Raw genomic sequence first — 18,211 nt, forward strand, 5'->3', positions numbered from 1 at the left:
TTCCTTCTGATAATTAACAGTTTATAAAATAAAAATATTTACCAGTGGTTCATGTGGTTAACTAATTGGCCAGATTCAGTTCATTGTTGAGGTAAAGGTAACAAATGTTGAGGATTCCATCAAAATGACACTGAAATAAATGAGGCAGAATTATTTAGAATTCTACTGCACCAAAATCCACATGACTACAAAAAATTCTTCCCCTTTTTCCGCCATTCATGAAAAATAATTACAATCCGAATTCTACAGTTTAAAAAGTCTAAGTTTTATCATACTTCCATTCAAAACATGTATGTTAGAAGAGAAAGCACAGATTCCCAGGCATCCCTTCTGGAGACTGATTCAGTTGATGTGGAATGTGGCCCAGAAATTTATTATTTAAAATAAATATCCCCAAATAGCCTTATCAGAGAAGTTGAGAAGAAATGAGGTAGCCTAAGAAGACATGGGCAAAGCCCATAATCTACCAAAGGTCACCTCTGTGCCTCTGACAATCACTCTTCATATTGTCTTGCCCACTCCTACCACCAGAAAGATCCTAGGTTAAGTCCATAAGGTTGCTTCCTCCAGCCAACTTTTTCATAATCGTTTTGATGTTCCTCAAACCAGTATCAAAGAAAAAGAAAAAAAAAAGGAAGAGGAGGGAGAGGCAATAACATGTATACATGTAATGCTGTGCTATATATATCTTCTATTTTATCATCTCTAGGCCAAAGCATTCAACTACTTTATTCCTCATATCAACATTTTGACTGGGTATTCTTATTTAATAGCTGTACTAGAAAAGATTTAGAATAAGTAATACAGGACAACTTCTGAATGTAAAAAAAATTAAATCAATAAAAACCAAGCCAGTAATGAGATTAATGAAAGATTCTATTTGTTGCACACATAGGTGCACACATATCCACACACACATACCCACATATACACAACTGTAATATTTTTGACACTTGAAAAATAGCATCAGATTCTCCCCCTCCCTTTTTTAAGTTTTTATTTTTCTCACCTGGTGCTCATCAGGACAAGTGTATTCCTTAATCCCTATCACTGATTTCACCCATCTATCCACCATCTCCCCTCTGGTACACATCAGTTTGTTCTATATACTTAAGAGTCTCTTTCTTGGCTTGTCTCTCACTTTCTCTCCCTTTTTTCCCTTTGCTCTTTTGATTTGTTTCTTAAATTCCACATGTGAGTGAAATGGTATTTGTTTTTCTCTGACTGACTTATTTTGCTTAGCATTATACTCTCTAGCTCTATCCATGTTGTTGCCTTTGGCAAGATTTCATTCTTTTTTATGACTGAATAATATTCCATAAACACACATACACACACATACCACTTCTTTATCCATTCATCAGTTGCTGGACCCTTGGGCTGTTTCCATATCTTGGCTATTATAAAAAATGCTGCTATAAACATAGGGGTGCATGTATCCCTTTGAATTAGTATTTTTGTACATACCGTTTTCTGTAGTGGCTGTACCAATGTGCATTCCCACCAACAATGTAAGAGTGTTCCCCTTTCTCCACATCCTAACCAACATGTGTTGTTTCTTATGTTGAGTTTAGCCATTCTGACAGGTGTGAGGTGATATCTCACTGTAATTTTGATTTGCATTTCCCTGATATGAGTGATGTTGAGCATCTTTTCATGTGTCTGTTGGCCATCTGGACGTCTTCTTTGGAGAAATGTGTCTTCATGTCTTCTGCCCATTTTGTATTTTTATTTTTTTTCTTCTCATTTTTTAATTGGACGATTTGTTTTTTGGGTGTTGAGTTGTATAAGCTCTTTATATATTTTGGACATTAATTCTTTATCAGATATGTAATTTGCAAATATCTTCTCCCATTCCATAGGTTGCCTTTTAGTTTTGTTGATTGTTTACTTTGCTGTGCAGAGCTTTTTATTTTGATATAGTTCCAATAGTTTATTTTTATTTTTGTCCCTTGTCTCAGAGGACATATCTAGAAAAAAGTTGCTATGACTGATACTAGAGAAATTATTGCTTGTGCTCTCTTCTGGTATTTTTATGGTTTCAGGTCTCATATTTTGGTCTTTAAACTATTTTGAATTTATTTTTGTGTCTGGTATAAGAAAGTGGTCCAGTTTCATTCTTTTGTGTGTTGCTGTCTAGTTTTCCCAACAGCATTTGTTGAAGAGATCTCCTTCTGTTTTAACCTGATATTTCTAATGCTCTTTTCTTTGAATTGTAAGATACCATTATTATTTACTAAAAAAATTTCACTCTATAAAATTAATTATAGTAAAAGGCAATGTATGAATTATGCAAGACATATGATGGACTTTCAGATGTACCTATATCACCGTAAAGTTATAGTTAAGCAAATATGTAAGGAAGTGTTCTTCTCCAGAGAGTAATTTAAATGTAAAATCAGGCACTGAATTCTCATTTAAATTTCATAAAATTATGAGGCAAAAAAGAAAACCACTCTGATGCTTCTGTAAGTTTCTATGAATCTAGGGTGAATCATTGGGGCAATTTATTTTGGTAGTAATCTATTGCTATTACACAGGCATAAGGATAAGACATTTTGATACACAGATCAAAAGATTAAGCCAATATAATAAATATTTGATCTTGTATACACTGTACATGCACTACTTGGAGATAAAATAGCATTCCTGTTGTTTCTGTTTGATGAGCTCCTGCTTAATTACAATAAACACATTTTCCTTAAAGTAAATGGAAACATTAATTGTAAAAGTAAGATACAAATTGCTTGAGAAAAAAATAACCTAGGGGTGCCTGGGTGGCTCAGTTGGTTAAGCATCTGACTTTGGCTCAGGTCATGATCTCACGGTTCATGAGTTCGAGCCCCATGTTGGGCTCTTTGCTGATATCTCAGAACCTGGACCCTGCTTCAGATTCTGTGTGTCTTTCTCCTTCTGCCCCTCCCCACTCACTCTCTCTCTCTCTCTCTCTCTCTCAAGAATAAACATTAAAAATTAAAAAAAAAAACTACTTGATGATTGCAGTTTCTAAAGCAGTAGTTCTCACATTTCAGTGTTCATTATAATCACTTGAGGTGCTTGTTTAAAATTCAGATTCCCAAGGTTTTACCTGCCGAGATTGTGATTACGTGAATCTGACTTGGATCCCAGGACCCTGCATTTAAAACAAGCTCTTCGGGTGCTTTTGATGTAGGTTGTCCATGGATTCACCTCTGATAAATCCTGTCCTAGACTTGCCCTTCTCTGACTTTATTCTGCATAGGAATCCCCTGGGGGTGGTGTTAAAATGGAAGTTCTGATTCGGTAGTTTGTAGGGGAGGGGTCTGAAGATTCTAGCATGTTCCCTTGGTGAAATGAATGCTTATACCTCACACATCACACTTTTTGAGAAGCAAGGCTCTAAAGCCTAAACATTTGTCAAACATACACCAAGACCCTCAGAGATAAAATAACTTATGTCAAAGCATAATACTTACCAATAAGGAAGTTAAATGAGTAGTCCTGGGAAATGAGGGGTACCAAAAAGGAAGTTAACTGAGTAGTCATGGGAAATGAAGGGTGTGACTCAGGGATTTTTTTTAGCTAGAAAGGGGATTATTTAGTGGTTATGTTAATTAGGGATTGAAAATTATCACCTTAGAGAGGACTTAAATAGTCCACTCGTCTGTACCTATTGGGTAAAAAATATGTCCTACTATTCACTGGGCAGAAAAGAGCCCTCAGTCAGATCCAGTGAGAATCTTTCAAACATAATAGTACTTTTTCAGCTTTAAGTGTTGCTTATAACAGTTGTGATGAAGCACAGCATTGAGTTTTATGCCATCTAGACAAATGCTGCTACGGATGGGAATTTTTCCCTTGAACAGTGGAGAATTTGCTCAGCAAAACAGAACAGATGATTATGAAGTCACAAAAGCGTGGTTAGCAGATTTCTTTTCTAAGTTTTCTCAAGTACCTTCTTTCCAATGTTATTATTTCTGTTTTCATTTTATGTTAAGAAATGGATTCAACAATTGGTAGAACTCCATGTTAGTCCTCTGATTTAAACAACAAACAGACTTAATGTTTCCTGTATTATGTGTAGAGTGGAGAAGGAACTCCCAGCTTACTATTTCCTTGAGTTGCATCAGGCAGACTAAGGGCTCTCAAATATGTTCAGTTAGCTGAGTATATAAAATCCGTGGTTTCCTTTGGAAATGGATGAAATATAGATGCTTGGTTTAGCTAATTACATAATTTTATGCAATACTAAAGACGTTAGCAAATGTTAGTACACTAAGTTTTGTGAGCTGTAATCATTTATAAGTGTTCCTGCTAACTCCCTTAGGCAAGATCAACCCTGGAAAAGCTATAAAGTGAGAGGAAACATTCATTTCAGGAACTTACACAACAACCACAATGAACCTGGAGAGAGGGATGGTGGTTTAGGATTGTTTGGGGACTGAGGGTCAGGCAAGTGGCTGCAGGTGGCAAGAAGTAGGCCATGAGAGGAGAGGCTGGACAATCTTATGAAGTTCTGTTCTTTGCCTCTCCCATGAGCTGTCTAGGCACAACCACCACCCTCCCTACATTACAGAAAAATGTGTAGACTCCAGGCTAGACCTCCAGATGTTTGAGTCCACAAGTTGGGGTGAGGAGGTAATGCAAAAGCAGGGCAGATGGACTCCTTAGATAATCCCTCTTCACCCACTCCTTCCAGGTCCCCAGGGCTGGTGAATTGGTGGTTATATCTTTAAATATAATTAGCACCGCTACTGCTAATCTCTAAGGAGTTGAGGAAAAGTTCTGAATAAAAGAGTTGCCTGGTAAGTGGGCAGCAAACTGGAATGACCAACAGCAGTTCTTGTCATGCCTGGGGCTTTGCACTTAAACTCCCTGGGACTGACACAGACCAGGCCTAGGCTCAGGCCCTTCTTGAGTACAGCCAACCAGACAAGATGGCTAATGTCCCTTACTTATCCTTACACAAGTTCACAGGCCAAACTAACTAGCCCTCTGAGAGGTGCAACCACATTAGAGAACTCTCCCAAAAAACAACATGCAAGGAGGAAGAGATAGTAAACCTGAAAGAATACTACAAAAATGTGGAAGGCAGAAGGAAGATGCTAACCTCTTGACTATAGGATTCCCAAATCGAGTCATGTTTTTAGAAAAACACTTATGAGAGAAAACCATAAAATGAGAAAAAATTCCAAACATTAAGACTTTCTCTCCTAAGCTCTGAAAGATAGCCATTGGCCCCTATTAGCAAGAGAGAATCCCAATATCTCAGAGAACACCAATGTTCTTCAAAAGAAGAATTTGAAGACCACCGATATGGACAACTCTGGACAGAGCCTTGGGAGCCCGCAAACTGGCCAGCTAATTATTCTGGCTCTGCTAAATCTGACCTGGGTTGCCTTATTTGTTAACTGTAATGTTTAAAATTTGATAAAGTGATCACAGATAGTCACTGTTGCATAGAATTATAGGGAATATATGTGGACATTTTTATTTTATTTTAATGTACTTTTAATATAAGATTATTAATAATAATTAAATTTCTGTCATTTTTAAAATGCAACATTAAAAAACTAGGTCACTTATTGTAATATTGCTTATAATTAAGTATAATCTATTAACTGACATTGAAATTCCTTTCTTATTTAATATATTTTATTTTTAATTGCAAAAGTAATACATGTATATCATAAAATATTGATTTTACAAATTTTAACATTTAAAATTTTTGAATTTATATTTCCGCTGCCAAAGTTTGTGAATCACATCCATACAAGTGAGAACAGAGTCAAAGTCTTCTAATTAATCTTGTCTTCTACCAAATCTTGCATCCCTCACAAGAAGTAATCGCTTAAACTCAGTCTGCTAAACTCTCAAGACACAATAAAAAAATTTTGGAGAAATATATAATTATAATAGTTTCCCACCTTCTGAGGGAAAAAATCTTCTTTGTTCTTAATGATTTTTCCAGAATTTCTACAATTTTACATGTTGAGGTATGAGGTGGTATCTCATTGTAGTTTTGATTTGCATTTCCCTGATGATGAGTGATGTTGAGCATTTTTTCATGTGTCTATTGGCCATCTGGATGTCTTCTTTGGAGAAATGTCTCTTCATGTCTTCTGCTCATTTTTTAATTGGGTTATTTATTTTTTGAGTGTTGAGTTATATAAGTTCTTCATATATTTTGGATATTAACCCTTTATTGGATATGTCATTTGCAAATATCTTCTCCCATTCCATAGGCTGCTTTTTAGTTTTATTGATGGTGCCCTTTGCTGTGCGGAAACTTTATTTTGATGTAGTCTCAATAGTTTATTTTTGCTTTTGTTTCCCTTGCTTCAGGGGACCTATCTAGAAAAAAGTTGCAAGGGCCAATGTCAGAGATGATACTGCCTGTGCTTTCTCTCTCTTTTCAAGTTTATTTATTCTGAGAAAGAGAAAGCAAGAGAGAGAGAGTGAGAGCAAGCATGTTCACTAGCAGGGGAGAGGCAGAGAGAGAGGGAGAGAGAGAATCCCAAGCACACCCTGTGCTATCAGCTTGGAGACCAATGTGGGGCTCGAACTCACAAATTGTGAGATCATGACCTGAGCCAAACCAAGAGTCGGACGCTTAACTGACTGAGCCACCCACGCGCCCATGTGTGCTCTTTTCTAGGGTTTTTATGGTTTCAGGTCTCACATTTAGATGAGACAAGAATTTGCTTTTTTCCAATTTATAATTGAATCCTTATCAAGCATCACTCACACTCTTGTGCAGGCTACACAATTGTTTTCTCAAGGAGATTACAGTTAAAAATTAAATATCACCAGGCATACTCTTGAAGATCAATATGGACAAGTTTTCAATATAAGAGTAACATTTTTTATCCTCATAAAAGTATGAATAAAAATACAGAGAACAGTTTGAAGAAAAGGAATGAACATGAATCAGATCAAAGTTATAAAATACTTATGAAAAATAAGGTTATATCAGCCCATAGTGTGCTGAGAAAAAAAGCATTGGGAGACAGATAAATCTGGTTAATGTTTTTATGTAAACTAGTAGAAGGGATAATCTTAGATAAATGTAAATAATTAAAAATTGTATGCTAGAAAATATTTCCTAAGTGCTAATAAAGAAAAATAATTTGGGGCGCCTGGGTGGCGCAGTCGGTTAAGCGTCCGACTTCAGCCAGGTCACGATCTCGCGGTCCGTGAGTTCGAGCCCCGCGTCGGGCTCTGGGCTGATGGCTGAGAGCCTGGAGCCTGTTTCCGATTCTGTGTCTCCCTCTCTCTGCCCCTCCCCCGTTCATGCTCTGTCTCTCTCTGTCCCAAAAATAAATAAACGTTGAAAAAAAATTAAAAAAAAAAAAGAAAAAGAAAAAGAAAAAGAACTTGAGGAAAAATGAGTTCAACATAGCCTGACAAGGTATAGACAAGAATAGAGACAAAGTATTTCCCCACCAAAGATGATAGTTGCAGACATTGATGTAACTATATATAAATGTTATCAGCACCAGACTCAAATTTCATTTTCAGTTTCTTCTGCAATTTGATAAATATACAGTTACACTTTTAGCAATTCCGGTGTATATAAAAACCTTACTTGGAATTAGGTGATCCTGGTCAGGAGAATTTTCATTTTTACTTCTCTTACTGTATCCTCATTTGAAAAATAATCTAATTGTGTAAATGTCTAAAGAAACCAGAACACATTCAGATCATTAGATTCCCCCTAAACTGTCAGTCCTTTCATGCATGAAATGAGTCTGAAGTAGCCTGAATGGGTAGGACTTTCAAAAGTACTTAACTCTCATTTTCCACTTCCTCAAACTCAATTAATTTCATAAATAAGAAAGGACTATGATTCATTGTAAGTGGTTATTATTATTAAGTATAAAATGTTTCTTTTACTCATAAATCCTGGTTCTGAAAGGGGCATATTTGCTAAGTCATTCGATTTTAATAAAATTATATCGATAATTACTGTTATTTGGGGCTTATACAAGAAATATCTAAAACTCAAGTTAGGTGCTTAACTCACATGTATTTTGGTCCCAGAGGTATCCATGCCTCTCTCAGCACAGTGTCATATAGAGTACAATAAAAAGACCTCACCTTCTTGAGAGGTGCATTAGGAATAATTCATATATGTAGTCAGAAAACATGAGCATTGTGATTGGATTTGGGTCACAAGTGTCAGTGATCCACTTTCAAGGAAGAAAAATATAAATGGGAAGATACACAGATTATTAAAATATATAAAAAGAGTTAAAACAGTATAGCAATTGTTACATTATTTTTTAAGAAGTTACCAATTAATAGGACTGATATATAAAAAAAAGCAAACAGGAAAATTAAAGGAAATCAGAAGCACTTGCTGTATGTGTTAGAAGCTTTATTAGAATCACTAAAAGATAATGAGTTGTGTTTTAAGTAGAACATTGACCTCACAGCCTCAAAGACTCTATAATAACCAGCCAGAACCCAGAATACTAGACTCTAGAAATGACTAAAGTGACTAAGACATTATTCCTCTCTTACAGAATCATATAATGCAGGAAAATACAAATAGCAAGTAGACAAATTACTGTACAATGAAAAAAGGATGGCAAGAGCTTTTGAATGAAAACCACATTGGGGGAAGTTGCATTTGAGATGGGTTTTGAAGAATGCTATGATAGTGAATAGTTTGTGTTTGGGGCAAGAAAAAAGGCATATTGTATCAGAAAGGAAAAGCTGTATAAGACACTATATAGAGATGTATGAAACTGTACAAGCTACATAAAGCACTTTATGGAAGGAGATAAGTGACATAATGTTGTTCAAGAAAGAAGAAGTGCAACTTGAATCACAAATAAGATAAGGGGGGACAAGTAGCGTCAGGGCCACATTGTGGAGATACTGGATATCAGAGTAAAGGACTTAGTGTGTGAACAATAAGTGACATAACAGAAGCAGCAGTCAGGTAGATCAAACAGAGGTGATTGGGAAAAGTACTCTTCCCAGGAAACACATATTACAATAAAGCAAAAAATGATAATTATACTGATAAACAAGATAACTTTAAGATAGGGGTAGGAATAAATTTGATATAAAATCTAAAACTACAGAGGAATAACAAACAGCAGGGCCAATAAATATGGCCAAAATGTAAGTTGGAGGGAAAAATAGGCTCCAACCTATTGGAGGACCAGGATCAGAAAAAGGAAGGACTCTTTCTATCAGTTTATATAGTGCCCAAGATCTCCTAGAAAAGGTAGTGGGGGAGAATTATTCCTGGCAAAGGAGTATTGAGGTTGGTCTGAGGCAGAGTTTAAAAGACACACTGGCACCAAGTGAGCCATCATCTTTCTGCAATTCCATAAAATGGAAATTTGTTATGTCATAATGGCACATACTCAAGTTAGCAAATGAAAACGATCTGGGCTTGGCCTGGAAACACAAGTGGTAAAATGTTAGAAGAGACTTAAGTGTCATGTGGAAATAGGTGATGATAATTGGTAGCAGTTATTGGAGAAAAACACTATCCTCTCTGATAATCCAAAGTCCATACTTCCTTATAAACTCCTCTCCTTCTTGGGAAGAAGGAAGGGGTTTTTTGTTGTGGTGGTTGTTTTGTTTCATTTTGTCAATAAGCAGTAAGGTTTACCAAAAAAAATAATAAAGTGTCTTAGAAGAGAATTGTTAGTAAAAAGTAAGATAGCTGGCTTGCCTCAGCAGGAAAGCTGGCTGTGATTATTATTTGAGGAAAACTAAAAAATATATCAGGACCCTAAATTCTCTCATCAGTGTTCTGTGATCTCACATTTCTTCAATAGAGAAAACATTAGAACATAGATGTAGAGAAATTATTTCAGAGATAAAATAAAAACAAAATTAGAGAAATTGATTCTCAGGTTCACTTTTGTAGCCCAAGAAGGTAATTTTCAAAATGAAAAATATGTCCCTACTTGGCCCTGTGTGTGATGGACCAGCTTATGGGTGTGATCTAAAAAGTGTTGTCTAGGGTCATGGGAAATGTGTTTTGTGGGAAGTGGTGAAAACTAGTAACAGAACACTCTAGGCTCAAGTCTGGGGTTAATAAAATTTTTTGAACCCTTTCTTAGTATACATGACTTAAAATGGTAATGATGTAAAACTTATTTCAAAAACTAATCTTTGAAAAAATATAGTATGAGCATGTAATAATTTATTTGGTTAATGAAAATAAGCATATAATAATTTATTTGGTATATTTTTCTCAAAGGAAAAATATAGTTGATAATAAGGATAGTACAGTGGGAAACCAGATAAAACTCTAAATGAAAGAACTCTCATAACTTACCTTATAATACATTTCAATGAAAAAAGCGAAAGAAATTACACTTTGCCACTCTTACATTTAAAAAATATTCAGGCCACCTTTGTGGCCCAGTCACTTACCCATCAGACTCTTTTTGGCTCTGGTCATGATCTCATGGTTTTGGGATTTCAAGCCCCGTGTTTGGCTCTTTGCTGACCGTGCGGAGCCTGCTTGGGATTCTCTCTCTCTCCCTCTCTCTGTGTCCCTCCGTGGCTCATGCTATCTCTGTCTCTTGCAAAATAAATAAACTTTATGAAAAAAAATTTTAATGAAAAATGTTCCTCTACATATTCCTCTACATAAATTCCTCTAACCACAAAGAACTTCAGTTGTTAAAAAAAAAAAAAAAAAGAACAAGTAATACTTGGGGGGTTCAGTTGGTTACACCTCCAACTCTTGATTTCAGCTCAGGTCATGATCTCACAGTTTGTGGGATCAAGCCCTGTGTCCATGTGGACACAATCTCAAGCCTGCTTGAGATACTCCATTCTGTCTGCCCTACCCCCACTTGTGCTCTCTCTAAATAAATGAATAAACTTAAAAAAAAAAAAAGAACCTCAGTTATTTAGATCTTTGATGTCTTTCTTCTGAGGATAGTGTTTCACTAGTGGGCTAGCAAAAGACAGAGAATTAAACCAACAAATGAGGGGAAAATCATAAAAGAAAGGATCCTGGAGTAGAAATCAGGTAAACTAGATGCAAGTCCTGCTCGTACATACTACTGTGACCTCGGATTAGATGGTATTGAATTGGATTCCCTAGGTCTCATTTTCGTCATCAGTAACTAGAAGATGGGAGATAATCGTGAGCTTAATGGTGGATTTAATATGCTATGATTTGATGATTTCCCCAGCTTTCACACTAGACCCCAACTATAACTAGCAGTACCATCGATACACTGTAAGCCTAGAGAGCACTTTGTTGATTGCCTTCCTAACAGTCATTTTGATTTTCTTCTTCACTAATTATCCCACTTTTTGTGAGTGTACCATTCCTTTTACCAAAGACTGGTTTATCCTCAAGCATGGTATATAAATCTCAAAATGAGATGCAAGGGGATCTCTGCTGTGTGGGACTTGGAAAGTTTTGCCCCCTGGAGAAATAGAAGCACAAGGAGTGGTGACATTTATCTTTTACCAGGAATAGCTGAATGAAGGTGTTATGTAAGAACTTCAGTAGCTTTGGGGGGCTTATTGGTGTACATACCTAAAATGAAGTCAGCAGGCTGAGAATAGCTGAGCAAAATGAATCTCTTATCATTTTGATGAGGAAATTAACAATGACCCATATAATCTTCTATCACCTGATTTCATGTAATATAAAATATTGAATTTTCTTATCTTTAAACCACTTGTACTTTTGTGTTCTGTTTTTAGTGGCTGAAAAGTCCTATGTGGCAAAAACAAAAAGAAAAAAATATTTAAGAGCAAAGTTAAAATATCTATTCACCTTTAAGTCCTCTCAGTGCTCAGTATATACTGCATAGTAAAAGCTACATAAATGTCTATTAGTTTTATTTTTATGTTCTTCTTTCTGCATTCTTTTTGTACCTCCATACCTTTTATGGAGAGTCACAATATTTCCATGAATCTTTTGCTTTTAAAGAAAGCATGAATCAACCATGGGAAAGTGGAATTTGAAATTTAAAACATAATACCATTTACAATAGCATGCAATAAATGAAATACTTAGGTATAAATCTAACAAAATAAATACAAGATCTAAACAAGAAAAATTATAAAACTGTGATGAAAGAAAGAAATGGAGGGACATTCCGGGTTCATGGATAGGAAGTCTCAATATTGTCAAGATGTCACTTCTTCCCAACTTAATCTGTAGATTCACTGCAATCCCAATCAAAATCCCAGCAAGTTATTTTGTGGATATCAACAAACTCATTCTAAAGTTTATATGGAGAGGCAAAAGATCCAGAATAGCTAACACAATATTGAAGGAGACAGACAAAGTCAGAGAGGACTGATACTACCCGACCTCAGGACTTGCTATGAGGCTACAGTAATCAAGACAGTGTGGTGCTGATGAAAGAATAGACAGGCCAATGGAAGAAAGTAGAAATCTGAAATAAATACACATAAATATAACCAACTGATCTTTAACAAAGGAGCAAAAGTAGTACAATGGAGCAAAGATAGTCTTTTCAATAAATGGTTCTGAAGAAAACTGGCCATCCACATGCAAAAAAAAAAAAAAAAAAAAGTCAGACACAGACCTTACACCCTTCACAAAAATTAACTCATAATGGATAAATGTAAAACACAAAACTATAAAACTCTGAGAAGATAATATAAGAGAAAATTTAGATGATCTTGGGTATGGCAATAAAATATAAATAAAACAGCAAAGGCATGATCCATGAAAGAAATAAATGATTAGCTGGACTTTATTAAAATATTAAAAAATATTTGCAAAAGACATATGTGATAAAGGACTGTTATCCAAAATATACAAAGATCTCTTAAAGCTCAACAAGTTAACAAAAAACTCCACTAAAAAATGGGCCAAAAGCCTGAACAGACACCTCACCAAAAATGATAGGCAGTCAGAAAATAAGGTTATGAAAAGATGCTCCATATCCTATGTCATTAGAGAAATACAAATTAAAACAACAGTGGGATTCCACTACATACCTATCAGAATGGCCTAAATCCCAAACACTGACAACATCAACTGCTGGCGAGGATGTGGAATGACAGCAACTTTCATACATTGCTGATGGGAACGCAAAATGTTATAACTACTTTGCAAGACAGTTTGTCAGTTTCTTACAAAATTAACCATACTCTTATTATATTATATGATATAGCAGTCATGCTTTTTGTTATTTACTCAAGTGAGTTGAAAGCTTATCTTTTTTTAAGGTGTTTTTTTTTTTAAGTAAGCTCTACACCCCATGGGATTGAACACATGACCCTGAAATCAAGAGTCACATGCTCTACTGACTGAGCCAGCCAGGCACCCCCAAAACTTACCTTGACATAAAAACCTGCACACAGATGTTTAGAGCAACTTTATTTATAATTTCCAAAACTTGAAAACAACCAAGATGTCCTTCAGTAGATGAATAGGTAAATAAACTGTGGTACATCCAGACAGTGGAATATTATTCAGTGCTAAAAAGAACTTAACTATCAAGTCATGAAAAGACATGGAGGAACCTTAAATGTACTTTACTAAGTGAAAGAAATCAGTGTAAAGGCCACATACCATATAATTCCAACTATATGACATTCTGGAAAAAGAAAAATCACAGAGACGGTAAAAAGATCAGTGATTGCTAGGGGTTAGATGGGAGAAGGAAGGAATAGGCAGAGCACAGAGGATTTTTAGGTCAGTGAAACTATCCTGTATGATATTATCATGGTGGATATATGTCATTCTACATTTGTCCAAACCCAGAGAATACGTGACACTAAGAGTGAACCCCAATATAAAATATCTACTTTGGGTGATAATGATATGTCAATATAAGTTCATCAGTTGTAATAAATGTACCAGTGTGGCATGGGGTACTGATAGTGGGGGAGGCTGTGTATGCATTGGGGCAGAGGGTACATGGGAACTCTCTGTACTTTGTGCTCAGTTTTGCTATGAATCTAAAACTGTTCTAAGAAATAAAGTCTATTTTGCAGGGGGAAAATGACATGAAAAGGAGAATATATAATAACTATATATTTCTGCTGGCAGTATTCTACAACAGGACATACCATTGGCAGGGCAACTCATCCACCTGTCCTTCCATTTGCCAAAGAGGACATAAGAAAAAATTAAATATTAATAAACAAGCATAATACTAAATTGCACAGTATATTACTGTGGTACCATGCTAATAATAATAACTGTGGAGATACCAATTTAATACTGACATTTTAAAATTTAACTCTCTCTACCATGTAATGTGGTTAATAAATTTGGCTGATAAAATGTTAGAGTATGGGGACTAACTGGTGGAAGCTTGGTTATCATCCACTAAGTTAACTGACTATTTTTCCATTCAGCAAATCTTAGACATCTGTTTGTTTTTATGAAAAATATGCTCAAAATTTTAAGTTTAAATTTTTACCTATGCAATAAAATAAACATATCTTGAGTCAACATATCTGTGGAAATTTTATAAAAAAGCAAAAGAGTGAATCACAATATATGATATTTGGAATGAGTTTTATATTCCTCCAAGGAACAGCTTATTATATCACTGCATTAAGCCAAACTTAAAAAAAGGGTTTAAAATATAGTAAATATACAAAATATTTTAGAAGATTGCAATCATGGACTGGATAGATAGTCCAAATAGAATTATAACTCAGAGGTCCAAATAAAATGAAATATATATATATATAGTATTATTTTAGAGATCTTCACACATTTAACTTACTTAAAAATAAAAGTGAGAAAAATGGTATTTTAGTTTTTGCTACTGAATTAGAAAATGATTTAAAAAAAAACTGAATGCATACAATTCTGCTCCTTAAATTCATTCATAGAGGTCTGGTAACTTTTTTTTTAACAAAACAAAACAAAACAAAAACAAAGTTTTATTATGTGCACTTGGAGGACTAATGATGAAATTGAGATACAAAGAATGACCAAGGCAGGAAGCTTTTGTATGTTTCAGACAAAGAAACATAAATCTGTGAAGAATGTGCAAACCAATTATGTTCTTGTATTCAGGGGCAATAATTAGTGAGGGATTCTAAACAGGATTTGGACTGGGTAGTAAATAGTAAAAGTAACAAGATGTGTTTGTACAGAATTATTGGCCCTGAATTCCTTATCACCAACACTGAGGTGGTCTCTCTACCTCCTGGTGTGTCAGGGGGTAGCGTTCTCATGCAGAATTTATTTCCTCCTTTCTGGAGACAAAGGAAAGGCTTAGCATTCTTCTTGCACTGGCCATTTCTTTTTTTTTTTTTTTTTTTTCGATATATGAAATTTATTGTCAAATTGGTTTCCATACAACACCTAGTGCTCATCCTGAAAGATGCCCTCCTCAATACCCATCACCCACCTTCCCCTCCCTCCCACCCCCCATCAACCCTCAGTTCTCAGTTTTTAAGAGTCTCTTATGCTTTGGCTCTCTCCCACTCTAACCTCTTTTTTTTTTTTCTCCTTCCCCTCCCCCATGGGTTTCTGTTAAGTTACTCAGGATCCACATAAGAGTGAAAACGTATGGTATCTGTCTTTCTCTGTATGGCTTATTTCACTTAGCATAACACTCTCCAGTTCCATCCATGTTGTTACAAAGGGCCATATTTCATTCTTTCTCATTTGCACTGGCCATTTCTTAAGGAACTTTAATTCAAAATAATCAGGATGTAGGGGAGCCTGGGTGGTTCAGTAGGTTAAGCGTCTGACTTCTTCTCAGGTCATGATCTCGTAGTTCGTGAATTCGAGCCTCATGTCAGGCTCTGTGCTGACAGCTCAGAGCCTGGAGCCTGCTTTGGATTCTGTGTCTCCCTCTCTCTCTGCCCCTCCCCCCCCCCCCGCTAGCGCTTTATCTCTCTGTGTCTCTGAAAAATGAATAAACATTAAAAAAATTTCAAAATAATCAGGATGCCACTGTGAACATTTTGTGGTGGACAGCCCTAAGTCCCTAGCGTTTTTTCCTCTGAAACTTCCCTGGAAGCTTCACATTCCAAGAGCTGAGGTGGTAATTTGTTCTATCTCATGGAACCAATCTTAGTCCTGATGGTGGTGATGCAGGTGTGTTTCCAAAGGTAGGCCTGTGGTTCAAGTTATCAGGTATTAAACAGTAGACATTTCTATGGAAATAAAAGAAAAGCAATGGTTAATGAGTGGAGCAAATTATAAACCATTTTCTGAGATCTGAGGGTAGCTAGACAAGAAGCTTTTGAAAGTCAAAGTCAAAGCATCTTTAGATAGAGTGAAGGCAAGCAATGGCAGTTGGAGAGATTTTCTTTCAGGCTTACAATTTATGAGTAGTGTATTATTGCAAAGAAATAATGCAGCAGAGGATACTCATAAAAAGTTTATAGACTGCATGATATAAAGACATATACCTGTACATCTATATCAAAGTAAATTTCACAATGGACATGCACAGTGATCAGGCAATTCCACAGATACTGTTTAGGACAATTCAAGCTTGTATATATATCTATAAAGTGAAAGTCTGGGAAACACAATATTGAATCCTTTCTGTAATAGATGGAAATTGTTGTTCCATTAGCTTTATTTGCAGTTTAACAAAAAAGTATTTAAATGTTAATAGTTAGGCCATTTAAGTGTATTGAGTGCAAAATACAACATAAATAAGAAAGCATTACTGGCAATTCAAATTCTGAATTTGATTATAATTAATAAATTGAAAAGAATCAGTTTATAGAAATATTATTTCAAATTTCCATAATTAAGTGATTTGCAATAATTATTCTGTATAAAAATGGCTCTTATCAGATATGTGAACTGTGCTACAAAATCCAGATCATTGAAAAGAACTTGGCCAAAATTTGTTCTTCATGTCTCATGGAGAATACACATTCCAAAAAGAAGTGAGATAAACAAGAATCAGTTTTCTTTTCTAACCATCAATCTTTCAGAAATTTAAAGAATAATTACAGAGAAAATTTGCATCTTATTAAGAAATTATATATAGCAATGCAGGTACATATATGAAAATAGTAAATTATGAATAGAACAAATGCAGTGTAATTTCTGCAACTGTAAAATCACAGAAGCTTAATACCATGAAAGATATCTGTATGATTTTATAAGCAGCTCTGAACAATAACCTTTGTTTTTACTTGAACTGCTTTAAGCAATACGCTATCATATGGCAGTGGAAGGGAAATCCAATACTTCCAAATTACTATTTCTGTTGAGTACAGTACAGTACAAATGTTTCATCAATAATCATCAAAATGAGTAAGAGGTCTCAGAAAGGACAGATTATTTGTAACTCTATAGTTTCAATGTTGATTTCCCTCTGTTGAGCAAATGTTCATGTATGTAGAGACTGTATATGAAAGGCTTGGAATAAATAAGAGAAATTTTGTGGCTTAAGGAAGACAGAATTACTTGACTTATAAGTAAGACAAGGCAAGTTGAAGGAATAATAAAGGAAATTCTCAATTACAGAAACTATCACTGCATACATTGGAACAAAAAGTGAAACCATCTGAATACTAAATATCTGAAAGATTGTTTTATTTTGGGGGAAGTAGAGGTGATTTCAGTAGTGGAAATTAGTGCTGAGTTGAATGGAGGCATCTCAGTAATTAGAGTTTCTAAATCAGTCTAGATTCTCAGTGGGATGAGATGATTTCTTGTATGAATGTGAAGGAGACAAACAGGTGGTCTTCATAAGTCCACACAAATCCCATGAAGCACATTCACTGTGAGGGAAAACAATGACAGAATTTATCCATTCTATGTTGTGATATTTTGATTTATAATAAAATATATATATATATATATATATATATATATATATATATATATATAGGTTTTTGGCTCACAGCCCTTAGAATTTCCTGAGCAATAAGAGCAATGGGAGCATTTTTGTTATAATATTTGACCTCTTGTCTTTGCTTTCTGAAAATGCTTCAGAGCCATGAAGATGAAATGGGTGTCTTGTTATTCATAACAAGCCCCTTTCCCCCACAACTGGCTTTATGTTAATGAGACGATTTTTAAAAAGCACCTAAGTACGGGGGCTGGTGGCTGGGGGAACCAACCATGAATAGAGGGTTTGGAATGTTCAGTTCCACTTCCCTGACCTCAGGGGAGAGGAGATGGGCTGGAGGTAGAATCAGTCACCAGTGGCCAACGACTTAATCAAGCACGCCAATGTAATGAGGCCTCCATAAAAACCCAAAAGGACAGTGTTTGGAGAGTTTCCAGATTGGGGAACCAGAATGCTTCCCT

The sequence above is a fragment of the Leopardus geoffroyi genome, chromosome X (genome assembly GCF_018350155.1).
Source record: "Leopardus geoffroyi isolate Oge1 chromosome X, O.geoffroyi_Oge1_pat1.0, whole genome shotgun sequence".
NCBI classification, from domain to species: domain Eukaryota; kingdom Metazoa; phylum Chordata; class Mammalia; order Carnivora; family Felidae; genus Leopardus; species Leopardus geoffroyi.